This window comes from Mustela putorius, unplaced genomic scaffold (genome assembly GCF_011764305.1).
Source record: "Mustela putorius furo isolate JIRA1106 unplaced genomic scaffold, ASM1176430v1.1 tig00000145_pilon_pilon_pilon, whole genome shotgun sequence".
NCBI classification, from domain to species: domain Eukaryota; kingdom Metazoa; phylum Chordata; class Mammalia; order Carnivora; family Mustelidae; genus Mustela; species Mustela putorius.
The window spans coordinates 39,077,567-39,091,353 of NW_025421294.1; the positions used below are offsets into that span (position 1 = coordinate 39,077,567).

At 47.3% G+C, this 13,787-nt stretch overlaps 1 protein-coding gene across 1 annotated transcript in view; it reads right to left on the reverse strand.

Moving 5' to 3' along the window:
• Positions 1 to 13,787, reverse strand: part of KCNIP1 (potassium voltage-gated channel interacting protein 1) — a 337,708-nt gene that overhangs the window by 292,940 nt on the left and 30,981 nt on the right. The gene's annotated exons all lie outside the window — the stretch shown is intronic.

Consider the following 13,787-nt stretch of genomic DNA (forward strand, 5'->3'; position numbering starts at 1 on the left):
AAGGAGATAGTTTCTGCGAGACCAGTGTTCCTCAGTAAAGTCTTTAGACACCATGGGATGGAGGAGCGTGTGTCTCAGAGCTGGTGTGGCCAAGGAGACATTGGGGGAGGCAGCCGGGAAGTGCATCTTGAAATCTGGGCAAGGGGGGGAAAGAGAGGCAGGAGACAGGTGGGGTGGGGGCTGGGACACAGAAAAGGGCTGCCTCCTGTCCCAGGTCCTGTGTCCTGCCTGGCACCCTGTTATGAAGGGGGCCTGCAGGGAACAGGTGGAAGATGTTCTTGGGACATGTTTCCCCACTGCCATTCAGCCAAATGCTGAGTGCAGGGAGCCAGGGGCTGTGACCCCTGCTCTTAGGACCTCACAGTCTATCAAGGAGGCCCTAAAGTCAGCAGTTTCAGCACAGACCAGGCGTGGCTATGACAGAGGAAATGTGGGTGCTTTGGAAGCCCAGAGGAAGGTGCCCTTACTGGCTGGGAAGTGGTCAGAGAGGGCTTCCTTAAGGGCTTCCTGGAGGAAGTAGCTTTTAAGTCAAGGCCTAAAGGATCGGGAAAGGTCGACAAAATCATTAATACAACCTAGATGTTGGGGTAAGGAATGCAGCATTGAAAAAGCCTAGGTTGTGCAAGGTCTCGAGGACCATGGGAGGACATATGAATCTCACCTTGCAGCCAGTGGAGATGTGGTGTGGAGTTTAAGACCCAGGGCTCTGGGAGAGGTCACACTGAGTCCAAGTCCCTACCACAACCTTCCTAAATTTGTGACCTTGGCCAAGTTAGTCTCCAGAGCTAAACTCGGCTTTATCATCTGTAAAATGGGAATGGTGACAGTACCTATCACAAAGTTGTTGTGGAGGTCGTATAGGAAAGAGTGTGTAGAGTGCCAGGCATGGAGCACACGGTCAGGAAAGAGCCCTGGCACCAGGGTTGGACAGCGGGGTTTCAGGTCAGGGTTGGACCACGAGGGTTCGGGTCCGGCTCCATCGCATGTGAGATGGGGTCCTCATCACCTCATTGGACCTCTGTCTCCCACCTATTCAAGGGAGATGATACCTGTCCAAGGTATCCTCCTAAGGTAAGATTTTTTAAAAATAATTTTTTGGTTGCACTCATGAACACAAGGAACCTGGAGGTATCAGTCCAGGTAGGTATTCTGCTTACTATTTCTTTCTCAACTCTTGCCCTTTCTTGGATCTATTCACACTGCTTCCATTTGCACTGACTGTGCACCAGACATACTCTGAGACCCCAAGATGCCCCCCAGCTTCAGCCCCTCCAGGGACTGAAGATCCAGCCCCCCAGATTCATCCCCAGGCTCCACCCTGCTCTGAGCATTCCATCCTCTGACTGTTTTATAGGCTGGATATTGGGCTATTTGGTCTTGAAAAGCCAAAGAACAAATTATTTAAAATTGTTCTAGGCTCAGGGGAGTAAGTTGATGGCCTCACGTCATCTGGGGTTTTTACTTGGGGTCTCCAGCCCTGAGACCTTCTGCTGTCGCTCCCTACATAGGATCATGGCACAGGCTCAGGCATATGGCCTTCTCTTCTTTTTTGGCTTTGGACCTCACCAGTGCAGAAGGCCTAGGGTTTTCCAAGCTCTCGGCAGGGAGGAATTCCTTTCTGTGTCAGGATCCTCCTGGCTACAATCCTCGGAAGGAGGAAGGAGCCTAAGAGGGAGGGTGAATGTCTTCTCCAAGTCAGGGCCAAGAAGAAATAGAGAAAGATGCCATGGGAGGAGGGAGAGGAGGCTTCTCTGGATCTGAGACCTTGCTGGTCTTGGTTCCCACTAAATAAGTCTTAGCCAAAGCAACTTTGAATAAGCCACATATCTCTTTGTGTTCAAATTACTTTTTTTTAACTCAATAGGTGCAATTTTTACTACTGCATTTACTGCCCAAATCCTCACAATCAACCTTATGGATTTTTATGTCTATTTTATAGATGGGAAAACTAAGGCACAGAGAGGCAAAATAACCTGGCTTTGTTGACAGAGCCACTAATGGCTGTAGTGGCGATTGAAACCAGGGTTTGCAAATTCCCAGCCCATGAGCTCACACATGATGCACCCAAACTCTCCAAACTACTCTTCCCTGTTTCATCCCAAAGGCCAGTCCCTTTGGGCTCCACGGAGCTCTTTCAACAGACCCACATATCTGTGATTTTCCATGGACATACCCCAAATCTCTCTTCCACCAACTCACTAATTATGGTATCCAGTATCTCCCACAGATTTTGCCATCCATTTCAGAAGTCTCCCATATAGCTGTAAGTCTGTTATTTTAGAGGAAAACATAGCCAACACAAATATAATCCTTTATCCGATCATTTGGTGTTTGAAAATCACAGAAACTGAGGAAATAGCAGAGGAAGCAAATAAGTTCTGAGGAAGTGAGAGAGGGTGTCTGCACTGGGAGGTTAAGCCCAGGGGAAATGGGGATGACCCACGAGTCTCCATCTGGAAGTGAGACCAACTTCAGTGTTGCCAGTCACATGGATCTCCAGCAGGATCACCAGGAGTCATGGCTGAGCAGGGGCTCTGCACACAGCCATGGGAGGAGTTACCATAGAGTGTCCAACACAGGAACCTATCTGGGGTCCCACCTGCTCCCAAGCTCAGGTGCAGGTGGTACAGGTGGTTCAAATCACTGGTCTGGGAGACGGTCAAGAGGAAGGAGATTGCAGAGGCCTGAATTAGCTGTTGTCCAACACAAGGCAGACCCTCAGAGCCTGGCCACAGATGTCACCTTAATGTTGCCCAAGGAAGGCCCTTCCCAGCCTGTGCTTTATTCCAGCTCCCTGACCTGGCTCACCATAAAGCAAGAAGATCTATGGGAAGCCGGGTGGCCTCCATGAAGGCTGGCATAAGGCCTGTTATTGAAATCTCTCTTCTTGGGGTTGGGGGCAAAGCAGCACTTCTTTGCAGTGCAAATGGACAGTATATATTAAGAATATAAAAAAAATTATCCTTTTTGGTTCTATTTTTGGGACCCTATTCCAAAGCAACAATCAAAATGACAGAAATAACTACCTGCATAAAGATATTCTGTGGGGCCTTATTTATAACTGGAAGTAATCTTTACGTCCAACAGCTGGGAGACAGTTAAGTAAACTGTAGTCTATCCACCTTCTAGCCATTATGTAGACAGTAAAAGTCATGTTATGAAGACTCTATATTAATAAGAGAAGATGATTATAATACAATAATAAATAAAAAAGTACAAGAGTATAAAACTTTATATAATCATGGTAGGTTGCAAAAATGACCACAGTTTGTAGATTTCCCTACCAAGAGGTCATCTTTCCCTCCCCTCTTGAGTCTGGACCGGCCTTGTGACCAGCTTGGACTAATAGAATATGGGGTAAGTGACAAGGCATAAATGCCAAGCCTGGACCTTGGGAGGACTTGCAGCTTCTACTTCTCTCCTTGCTCTTAGAACTTGCACCAGGAAGGCTCATCCAGTCAGCTAAGATACCCTTTGTCACCCTAGTAACCCCCATCCCAAACCAGCTGATAGCCAGCCAATCATGGGATGTGAGTGAGGCCTTCCAGGGCCTACTGGGTACATATGTGGGCCTAGCTGAGGTTGGCCAAGCTCTGACCAGACCAGAAGAACCACATAGCAGAGTCATGAACGGTTGTTGCTAAATTTGGGGGTAGTTTGTTATGCAGCAGTGGCTAACTGATAGACCTGTCTATGAGTATCACTAGGTGCAAGAGAGGGCATTTACAGTGGGGAAAAAATCCTGGAGGAAAAAATTCCAAAATCCAGAGACTAGATTGATTAAATGGTGCGATTATGATCATTTGAATAGATTATCCGTTACAAAATTTTAAGACTATGTTTAAGTTATTTACAATGAAAAATACATGCACATTTTACAAAGTGAAAACAGGAGCTGAATTTCCTTCTCCGAAGAGTTCTAATTCAAACCTCTGCATATTGGTGTTTTGAGTGGTGACCTCCTCACTGCCTACCATGGATACAAAGGGAGGCTTGCCCTGTGTCCTCCAGGTTGGGCCAGACTGGTGGGTTCTGGAGGGCTGTCCCCGGGACACTTGGCCTCTCTCCCTGAGGCTCTGAAGTGGGAAGCATGGGAACTGTCCTTGGTGTTTTCAGTAGCTCCCGTCCTTGAATCTCTAAGGCATTCTGGGTCCATACAGGGGAGGCAGTCCCCCATTATTTTTTAATTGTTTCACTGTGTTTGGAAAGCTCCAGAACCAGAGCCAGGATAGCAAAATGAACCTGGCATTTGGAATATAAAGTCCTGGGCCCAAATTACAGTTTTGCCCTTCCTGGCTCCTGATCCCGCTCCTGGGTACCAACCAAGCTTCAGGGCCTAAGCTAGGCCTGAATGTTTAGAGATGAATCAGACACAGTCTCTTGGGGAGTCCTTGGTCTTATGGGGAGACTTATCCACTCAAACACCACAGTTAGCATGGCCCCATAACCTAACTGTTCAAGCTGAGCTCTTTTTGAGAGTGGAGGGGGCTGATTGGAGTAAACAGGGGCTCTCTGAGTTACCGGGCACCTGCAGTCACTGTCCGGAGCCCATTCTCTCTGTATGGAGCTGTAGTCTAGAAGTGCAGTCCAGCAAACAGGAGAAATTCAAACCAATGAAAAAGAAAATCACGGCTTTCCTTTGAATGCATGAAAGTGAATAACTGATTGTTCACAGTTACACCTCTCTTATTTTTCCTTTGCTCGGGAGTCTTTCCTAACTGAAGCTGTTCCAAAACCCCTCACATGTCAACCACCAGAAAATTCTCTAGGACGCCTGGCGCACGTGGATTTTCTCCTTTCTCCCACTCCCTTCCTTTCCAGGTCTCAGCTCTGTGTTCTGTCTCTCCCACCTCCCTCTCTAGAGCCAGCTGTCTCCCTCCATTATCTAGAGGGGCAGGCAGGAGGAGAGAAAGGGAATCCCATAGTGGAGGATGAAGGACTGAGTGCTCAGGGGTGGGGAAGGAACAGGGAGGTCCGTGTAGATAAATCTGATCAGGTTTATTCTTGGCACACACACGGGTGCCAAGTTCAAAGTTAGAATAGGCCCACCTGAAGGAGAAGCGCCTAATCCAGATAACACTTAATAGTGACTGAATTCCGACTTAAATGCTCTGTGACTTTAGTCCAATCACTTAACTCTTCTGAGCCTCAAGTTCCTCTTCTGAAAAAAAGTGAAAGAATGAATGATAGGAATGAAGACTAAATGAATGAATGTTCCTGTGGCAGTCAGAGTCAGCTGACCAGCAAAGTTTGGTCCCCACACCCAAACCATGCTGAGAAGTGGTTGCTCATCCAGGACTACATTTCCCAGACTCCCTTGCATCTGGGTGGGACCATGACTGGTCTTCGCAAATGGAATGTGAAGATAAGTCATGCCTGTCAGTTCCAGGCCAAGGTGGATAAGTATCAATCACCTTCATTTTCTCTCTGCACCCGCTCCCTCCTTCCAGTCCACGGGCTAGATAATTCTGAGGTCAGCTCGAGGCCACAAAATAGTGGAGCCATAAGATGAAGGAGGTTGATTCCAGCAGCAACCACCTAGAGCAGAAGCATACATTCTGGACTCCCCACAAATGAGAACCGCACTGTTATTGGGGAGAACCAATGAAATCTTGAGGTTGTTGCTGCAGTTAATCCATTCTGGCTAAATCCCCTGCCTCTCAGGGTGGTCATGCAGATAAATAAGGTTGGTATATTGGCTTCAGTGGTGTTCCAAATCCTGCCTACTCCCAGCCCCGTCCCCCCACCTCCCCAAGAAAATATTTGTTCCCGTCTAAATCCCTGGAAATTGTGAATCTGGCCTTATTAGAAAAAAAGGTCTTTGCAGAAGTAATTAAGGATTTTGAGATCGTCCTGGATTACCTGGGAGGGGCTCCAAATCCAACGGTAACTGTCTCTGTGAGACAGACCAGGAGGCATGGAAGACCATGCGAAGACAGGCAGAGCCTGGAAGGACACAGCCACAAGCCCGGGAAGACCCAGGCCACCAAAAGCTATGAGAGATAAAGAAGGATCCTCCCAAGAGCCTTTGTAGGTAGGGAACCTGGCCCTGGTCGCCTCTTGATGTCAGACCTCTGCCCCCAGAACCGTGAGAGAATAAGTTTTGATTGCTTTAAGCCACCAGGTTTGTGGCAATTTGTTACAGTGGCCCCAGGAAATGAACACTGAGGTACATACCGGGCCCAGCAAGGTGCTGGGTGTGGAGAAGGCACTCAGTCCACGGTGAGTTAAAAAATCAGCCCTGAGCACCTCCACGGTTTGCTCCTTAGAGACAGGGTCTTCTGGGAGATTGCGTCCCCTGAGAGCAGATATAGTTCAAATCTGTCTTGTTAAGTACCAGAGAAGGCTCTGGTGGGGCTCATGGAGGTATTTGCACTTAGAGTCAATGGAGACCTTGAGCTTCTTATTATTTGCGGATCACAGACATACATATTTATTGAGGTGCAACAAGGGGGATTAAGATTTTCTCTGCAGTGTCCCTTTTTATTTATTTATTTATTTATTTTAAAAAATGTTTTATCTTTTAAATTTCTTTTCAGTGTACCAGAATTCATTGTTTATGCACCACACCCAGTGCTCCATGCAATATGTGCCCTCTTATAATACCCACCACCAGGCTCATTCAATCCCTCACCCCCAGCCCTTCAAAACCCTCAGATTGTTTTTCAGAGTCCACAGTATCTCATGGTTCGTCTCCCCCTCCAATTACCCTCAACTCCCTTCTCCTCTCCATCTCCCCATGTCCTCCGTGTTATTTCTTATGCTCCTCAAATAAGTGAAACCATATGATAATTGACTCTCTCTGCTTGACTTACGTCACTCAGCATAATCTCTTAGAGCCGTTCCATGTTGATATAAAAATTGGGTATTCATCCTTTCTGATGGAGGCATAATACTCCTTAGTGTGTATGGATCAGTGTCTCTTTTAAAGACAGCTGGTGGGCCCAGCCCACTCTGGGCAGCCTGGGAGCCAGCATCAGGAGAAGGGTGGCCTCCCCACCCCACCACGCCCCCAGTGCCCCCACTCTGGGTCCTGGCTCAGACTGAGTCACAGGCTTAGAGAAGACCTTCAGGAGGCCAGGCAGGACCCCTCCTCAGCATGAGGAGAGGCTGCAGGGAGGGAGAGCCTTCCCAGGACTTGTGGAGAGTGGCTGTGAGGTAGCCAAAGGCAAGGCAATGCCAGGGGAGCAGAGTGGACAGCAGTTTATGGCTTTGTAGACTGTCCACCAGTCACATGTGGCTGTTTAAGTTAATCCACTTGAAATAAAATTTAAAAAATTCAGTTCTTCCTTCACATTAGCCACTTTTCAAGGGCTCAAAAGCCACGTGCCACTCGTGGCTCCTATATTTGGACAGCTCGAATTTCCACCATTGCAGCCAGGAGGGGTAGGAGTCTCAGCTCTGTATGTCACCAGCACTGTGACCTTGGACAAGTCTGTCCACTTATAAAACGAGGGCAGTCACAGTACCTACTTCAAAGGGTTAGGATTGAATGAGATGTTGGGTTCCCAGTACTTAATGCAGCGCCTGCCACATGGTAGTGCCTGGGAACCGAGAGCTCTAGTTACAGGTAGAGAATTAGTTTACAGAAGAGAAGTAAGGCAGAACACTGCCTGGGAGTCACTGGACATGGGCTCCAGCCTTGCTTCTGACACTCTGAGAGTCTGTAGAGAAATGTCTGAATCCTAATCTGTGCACCATTAAAGCTGTGTGGCTTTGGGTGAGTCACTTCCCCTCTCTGGGCTCAGATAATTCACCAGTGGAAGGGAAGTTCGCATCTTATTAGATCCTATGCTTCCAGGGAAAGTAAAGGGGTTGAAACCTATAAAAGGCTAATATTCTTTGACTCTGATCCCTGCTTTTAGAAACCCATTGGAAGAAAAGAACCAGAGAGGTGAGCAAAGACACATGTTCAAAGACTGTCATTGGAAGATAGCTAATAATAACGAACCCTTGAATTTATATAGAAAATTCCTAAATTTATTTTTGGAAAGTATTGCATTTATCTTTAGAATGTATTCTAGGGATGCTTGGGCAGCTCAGTCAGTTAAGCATCCAACTCTTGATTTCGGCTCAGGTCACAATCTCAGGATTATGAGATCAAGCCCCTCGTCCAGCTCCATGCTGGGCATGGAATCTGCCTAATGTTCTCTCTCTCTCCCTCTCCCTCAGCCCTTCCCCCACCCCAATAATTATAAAAAAAAAAAAAGGAATGTATTCTAAACATCATTACTTTGACGGCGGTTTCCTTGGGATGTTGGACTTTGATTGCTTCTTTTTACCTTTCTGTACTTACCAGATTCTCTACAATTTGCCTCTGTTTGTGACTAGAAAACCTGACACTTAGAGAAAGCTGTCAACCTATGTGATCTCTAAGGGGCCTTGGAGGGATATTCTATGACTCAGCAAAGGGGGAGGAATACTCTGTTTGCAGCCTTGACGTCCCCACTGCATTGAGAGGTGGAAGGTGTGGAGGGGAACAAAGGAATGTCATTCAGTCCTTGGATCCCCCATGACAGGTACTGCTAAGATCAGCTAACGCAGATTGGGGCCCTGAATCTTGCCAGAGTCAAATATGTCCAGAACTGGGGCTTCTTGCTCTCTCCTGATCATGGATATCACACAGGCCATGAACATGCCCTGAAGGAGTTGAGGGATGGCGCTGAGCCAAGTGCTTGCTATGTGCCGGGCACTGTATGAATTGCTTTCATGGATTCTCTTCCTTTGAACTTTAAAAAATATTAGGGACAAATAAAATATTTTGCATCTAAATAAACACATGATGTTCAATCTTTGCTGGAAATTTAAGCAAAGCAAATAAAAACTGGGACTGAGTTTTTTTCATCCAACCAGTAGGTAATAATTCCTAAATTTGATCGTGTCCAGGCTTGGTGAGTATGTGGGGAATCGGCCACTCTATGCACGGGCCTTGTACACGCATTTGACGATTGGTGTCCATGTTATGGGGAAAAGTATCCAATAAGTATCAAAATTGAAAAATGTAGAAATCCTTTGCTCTAGAATTTTTGCTCAGCTGTCTGATCTTTATTCTAGGGAAACGGAATGGGCAAAAATTGCAAGGAGCGTTTAATGCAGCACTGTTTAAGTCACCTGACTCAGCTCTCATCAGCTGGAGGCTACAAATGAGCAACATTTATTTTGATAGACAAGAATCTGGGCTCAGAGGCACAGCTCACAGCTACACAGATATTTCTGGGAATTTGCAGAGATTCCCTATGTGTTCAGGTGCCCTTTGCTCTGACCTGCTTATTGGTTCTCCAGCCCAAAGCCTCCTCAAGGAGATGGACTTGTACCTTCTGGGATGCCCCTCCAGGCCCACTCCCCACTCGGCTTTAGACTCTTCTCTGCAGGCTGACCATAGGGGCGAGAGCAACAGGCTTCTCTCTACCAGTTGGTTTCAGTGAATGGGGTTCAGGAGACCAAAAAAAAGGGTCCCTGGACAGTGAGGTCAGCTCCTCATTCCCTAGCTTGTCTACTGAGGGTCCCAGGCTGCTGCAGGAGACCCTCCTTCTGATGCTGGACACAGCTCCTTTCCCTCATCCCTCAGTCCAGAATGGCTCCAAAGTGCTCCATCTTTCCCTGTGCTCCTTACAACCTGCCCACACCATTGTCAGCAGTTCTAAAACCTCCTTGATTTTCCCAATTTGAGTGTACTCTCTAAACTGGTGTGCCGGGAAACCCGCTCTCCTAAAAAAACAAACAAACACACACACACACACACACACACACACACACACAACCCACGAAAGCCCCCACTCACATTGTTTGTAGATTTCACTTCCCCTGTGGCGGATTTCCGGCTCCCAGCAATGTAACAGCTGGCAGGGGAAGCGCTCCTGTGAAGCTGGTGTGAGCCGGCTGAGCACACTACCAGCCCTGCCCTTCCTGCAAGACCCTGACCGGTGCAGGGATATGTTGGGCCGCTGCCTCTGCCACGGCTACCGTGAATGATGTTGCAGATTGCCCTATTAGGGGGCATCGCTGTGAGCCCTTTGTTCTCATCAGAGTCTGAGTCCCAAAGACTATGGTGTGAAAACAGCTCCACCAGCCTCCACGTATTTCCTCTGCCTTGTCTCTCCCTCTTCCCCCAAAGTTCAAATCACTCCCGGACTGGGCTAGGAAACCATGAAGTGCTGCCCTCTTCCATTTCTATAGCTCAGTCCTCTTCCTCCTCAGGTTCTGGTCCCCAAGCTCTGTCCTTGTAGATCCAATCTCTGTCACACCTGCCCGTTCCAGAACAATGATGGGTGTGAGGGTGGGGATGGTTGGGACAGCCTACCCGCCCACAGAGGGCAACTCTGAGCTCCGCTGATAAGCAAACAGGCCCCCTTCCTAAATGTCCAACAACATGGCTTCAATTAAATACACTACTGCTTCCCCATATGAAACAGTACGGTACAAGATTTTAGACAAATGTGTTCTGGTCTGGGAAAATGACTCTAATATTCCATTACATTAAGGAGCAAGAGGTTTTTTTCTTGGTCAAATGATACGACGTGGATGAACCTTGAGGACATTATGCTGAGTGAAATAACCTGACAAAAAAGGGCGATCACCGTAGGATTCTACTTATATGAGTTGTCTAAAGTAGTCAGACTCAGAAACAGAGAGTAGATGGGGCTGACGAGGAGGGAGAGACCGGGAGTGGTTTAATAGGTACAGAGTTTCAGTTTTGCAAGATGACAAAATTCTGGAAATCTGTTGCTCAACCGTAATAACCACTCCCAAACTGTAGACTTATAATTGGGTAAGATGGTGAATGTTTTTTGAAAAAGTAAGAGATTTTTTTTTTTTCCAAACCAAACCACAAACCACAGCAAATCCCCAAGATTTCTGTTTATCTAGAGATGTGACAGTGAATAAGAACTGTTTTTGCCCTGGATCTCAGGGAGCTTACACTCCAGTGGGGAGACCTGGGAATGGGGAAGGCGCATGAACAAACATAACATTACAGGGACGGGGAGTGCTTGGAGGGAGCTGCACACAGTGCTTCCAGCATCTTTAATCACGTGTGGCTTAGGGAATGGGAGGTGAGGTGAGCACCTCAGAACTGAGACCCAGGGGAGAGGAAGAGCTCCCTAGCAGGGGGGACACAGGGATGTGCCCTCTGGAGGGAGAGAATGTCCGCATCCTCTTATGAGTATCTAAAAAGACACACCCACCCGGGACCTGCAGTTGCCTCCAAGTGGCAGGGCTATCACAGTGCCTTATCTTCTTCCTGTCCTTGTCTGTCATCCAACTTTTCCACAGTGAGCATGGATGGTTTTGCAGTAAGGAAGAGGCGTAAGCAAAAGATCTTACCGCACAGATGGATAGCAGGGCTCTTTATTTATTTATGCTGTTCCTTGTTTCAAAGAGGATTTCAAGCTGCTTACAATTATGTTAACAATACAGCAGGCTGAAATACCTTGTCACTAAGTAAGAAAAATGAGGGGAAGCAAAAACACGGCTTGAAGAGTCCGATGGGAAAGGCAGGCGGTCTCCCTTCACTCAGAGGGGGCGGCCCTGTCAGGTTCCTCATCACGTCCAGTCTTGTCATCTAATTCAAATATGAACATTTCTTGGTCCTGTTTTTACACTTTGTCTTCTCAACTCCATTGAAAAATCCCTCACTGCCATTTCCTCTTTTGTGACTCTCTTTCCCTGAAAATATACCTTTCATTTTTCCATTGTGCCTTTTTGCGGTTTTAAAAATCCACCTTGTGCCTTCCCCATCAGTGACGGACTCAGAGCCTCTGCACGGTAAGGCCTCGAGTGTCTGCGAGCCAGTGGCTTCCCTAGGACAGAGCGCGACTCACAACCACTCCCTGCGGCAGACAGCTGGCGACACGCCCTCTGCACGGGCTCTGGACACGGTTGCCAATTTGATGTATGGGACTTATTATCCCAAGTGGTGGCAGAGAATAGATATTGATTCAAAAGTGTTTAAATAAATAAGTGGATGCACAATCCAGAAAGGACGATAGACTGAGGAGATGGGCTTACACAGCTGCTGAAGTGGACTCCCAAAAAAACACTAGTTCTCTCAAAGACTGTGCCTCAGGACATCACGGAGGGCCTGGATCCCTCGCATCACGTGACAGGGGAGTGACCTTGGGCAAGTCACAGGAACAAGATCTTTTGGGAGGACTGTTGAGAAGAATGGCTATGTGTGTACATTTGTGTGTGCATATGCACACGTGTGTATGTGTACACACGTGCACACATGTATATATGCACATATATGTGTACACAGGCACACGTGTGTGCATGTGTATTCGTGTGTGCAGACATGTATAGGTGTGTGGGTGTGTGTATGCATCGTGTGTACACTATGTGCCTATGCACATATCTGTATACACGTGTGCACAAATGTGCATGTATACGCACACATATGTATGTGTCTATATGTGCACGTGCATGCACACATGCATATGTGTATGTGTGTAACTGTATATGTATACATGTAGGTATACATGTGCACACACGTATATGCATGCACACGTGTGCATATGTATGCATGTATACATGTATATATGTGTATGTATTTACATATGGATGTGGCTCATGCCCTGGCACATAGTAGTTGCTCAATTAATGAAAATACCCTCTTGTAACACCGCCCTTCTATTCCACTTGTGCAGCAGTGAGCAACCTAAGATAAGAACATACAGAGCTTTACTAAAGCTTCCCCATACTACTCCACACAGTCATCTCAGGCTTTTTCAGCCCCACTGGTTCAACACTACCACAGTCACCAGCAACAGAAAGTTTCCCTTTGAAATCACTTGCAGTACATTCTAGTTACTGTCACTGCATAACAAATGCCCTCAGAATATAGTGGCATAAAACTATTGAATTTGCTCATGGATTTTTGTAGATGGAGAATTCAGAGTGCACACAGAGGGTGGCTGGTCTTGGCTCCATGATGTCTGAGGCCTCAGCTGGGGGTCCGAAGAGGGGTCTGGAGTCACCTGCAAGCTCCTTCCCTCAAGTGTCAGCGGGGGATGCTGGTTGTTGGCTGGGAACTGAGCTGGGGCTGTCAGCTGAAGCAGCTATGCGTGGCCTCTTGGCTTCTGCATAATACGATGGCTGGCTCCGAGGGGAGTGTCGCGAGAGAGGACGCCCAGGGAATGGAAATCACATAGTGTCACCTCCATCACATTCTCTTGTCCAGTTGGTTGCAGAGCTCTGCCAAGATCGAAGGATACAGATGCCCCTCCTGACGCAGTGTTGATGCCACATTGTTAGATGAGCACACGGGATGGATCGCATGTTGGTATGGGCATCTTTGGAAAATACAACCTGCCCGTCAGGTAGCTTAGGTGATCTCTTATTTTTCAAAAACACTGAGGAGAGGTATAATTGTCTCCATTCTAGAAATGGACAAACTGAATTTAGAGATACAAAGTAACCTGCCCTGGTTACTTTATTTAACCCCCCTGAACCTCAGGTTCAGCATCTATAAAATGCGTAGAAAAATCCCTACCTGACTAGCTTGTTATGAGCTAGCAGTGCTTATTATGATAGGGTATTGGAAGTTTGGAGTCGGGGAGGCATTTTGTGATCTCTGACAGTCTGTGTTAGTGTCGAGTACTACTCCGTATTGTTGTAGCTTTGTTATTTCCTTGCCCTCCCCCTGCAGCCCCACATGCAGCTAGAGACCTGAGTTTTTCTCCACACCTTTTGGAGAACAGAGCTTGTCCCAGCATTTTGGAGAGGGGCTCACTTTCAGGCAACAGTAGAGCTTATGGTCCACCTTCCTTGCCTGTTTCCCTACCTTGTGA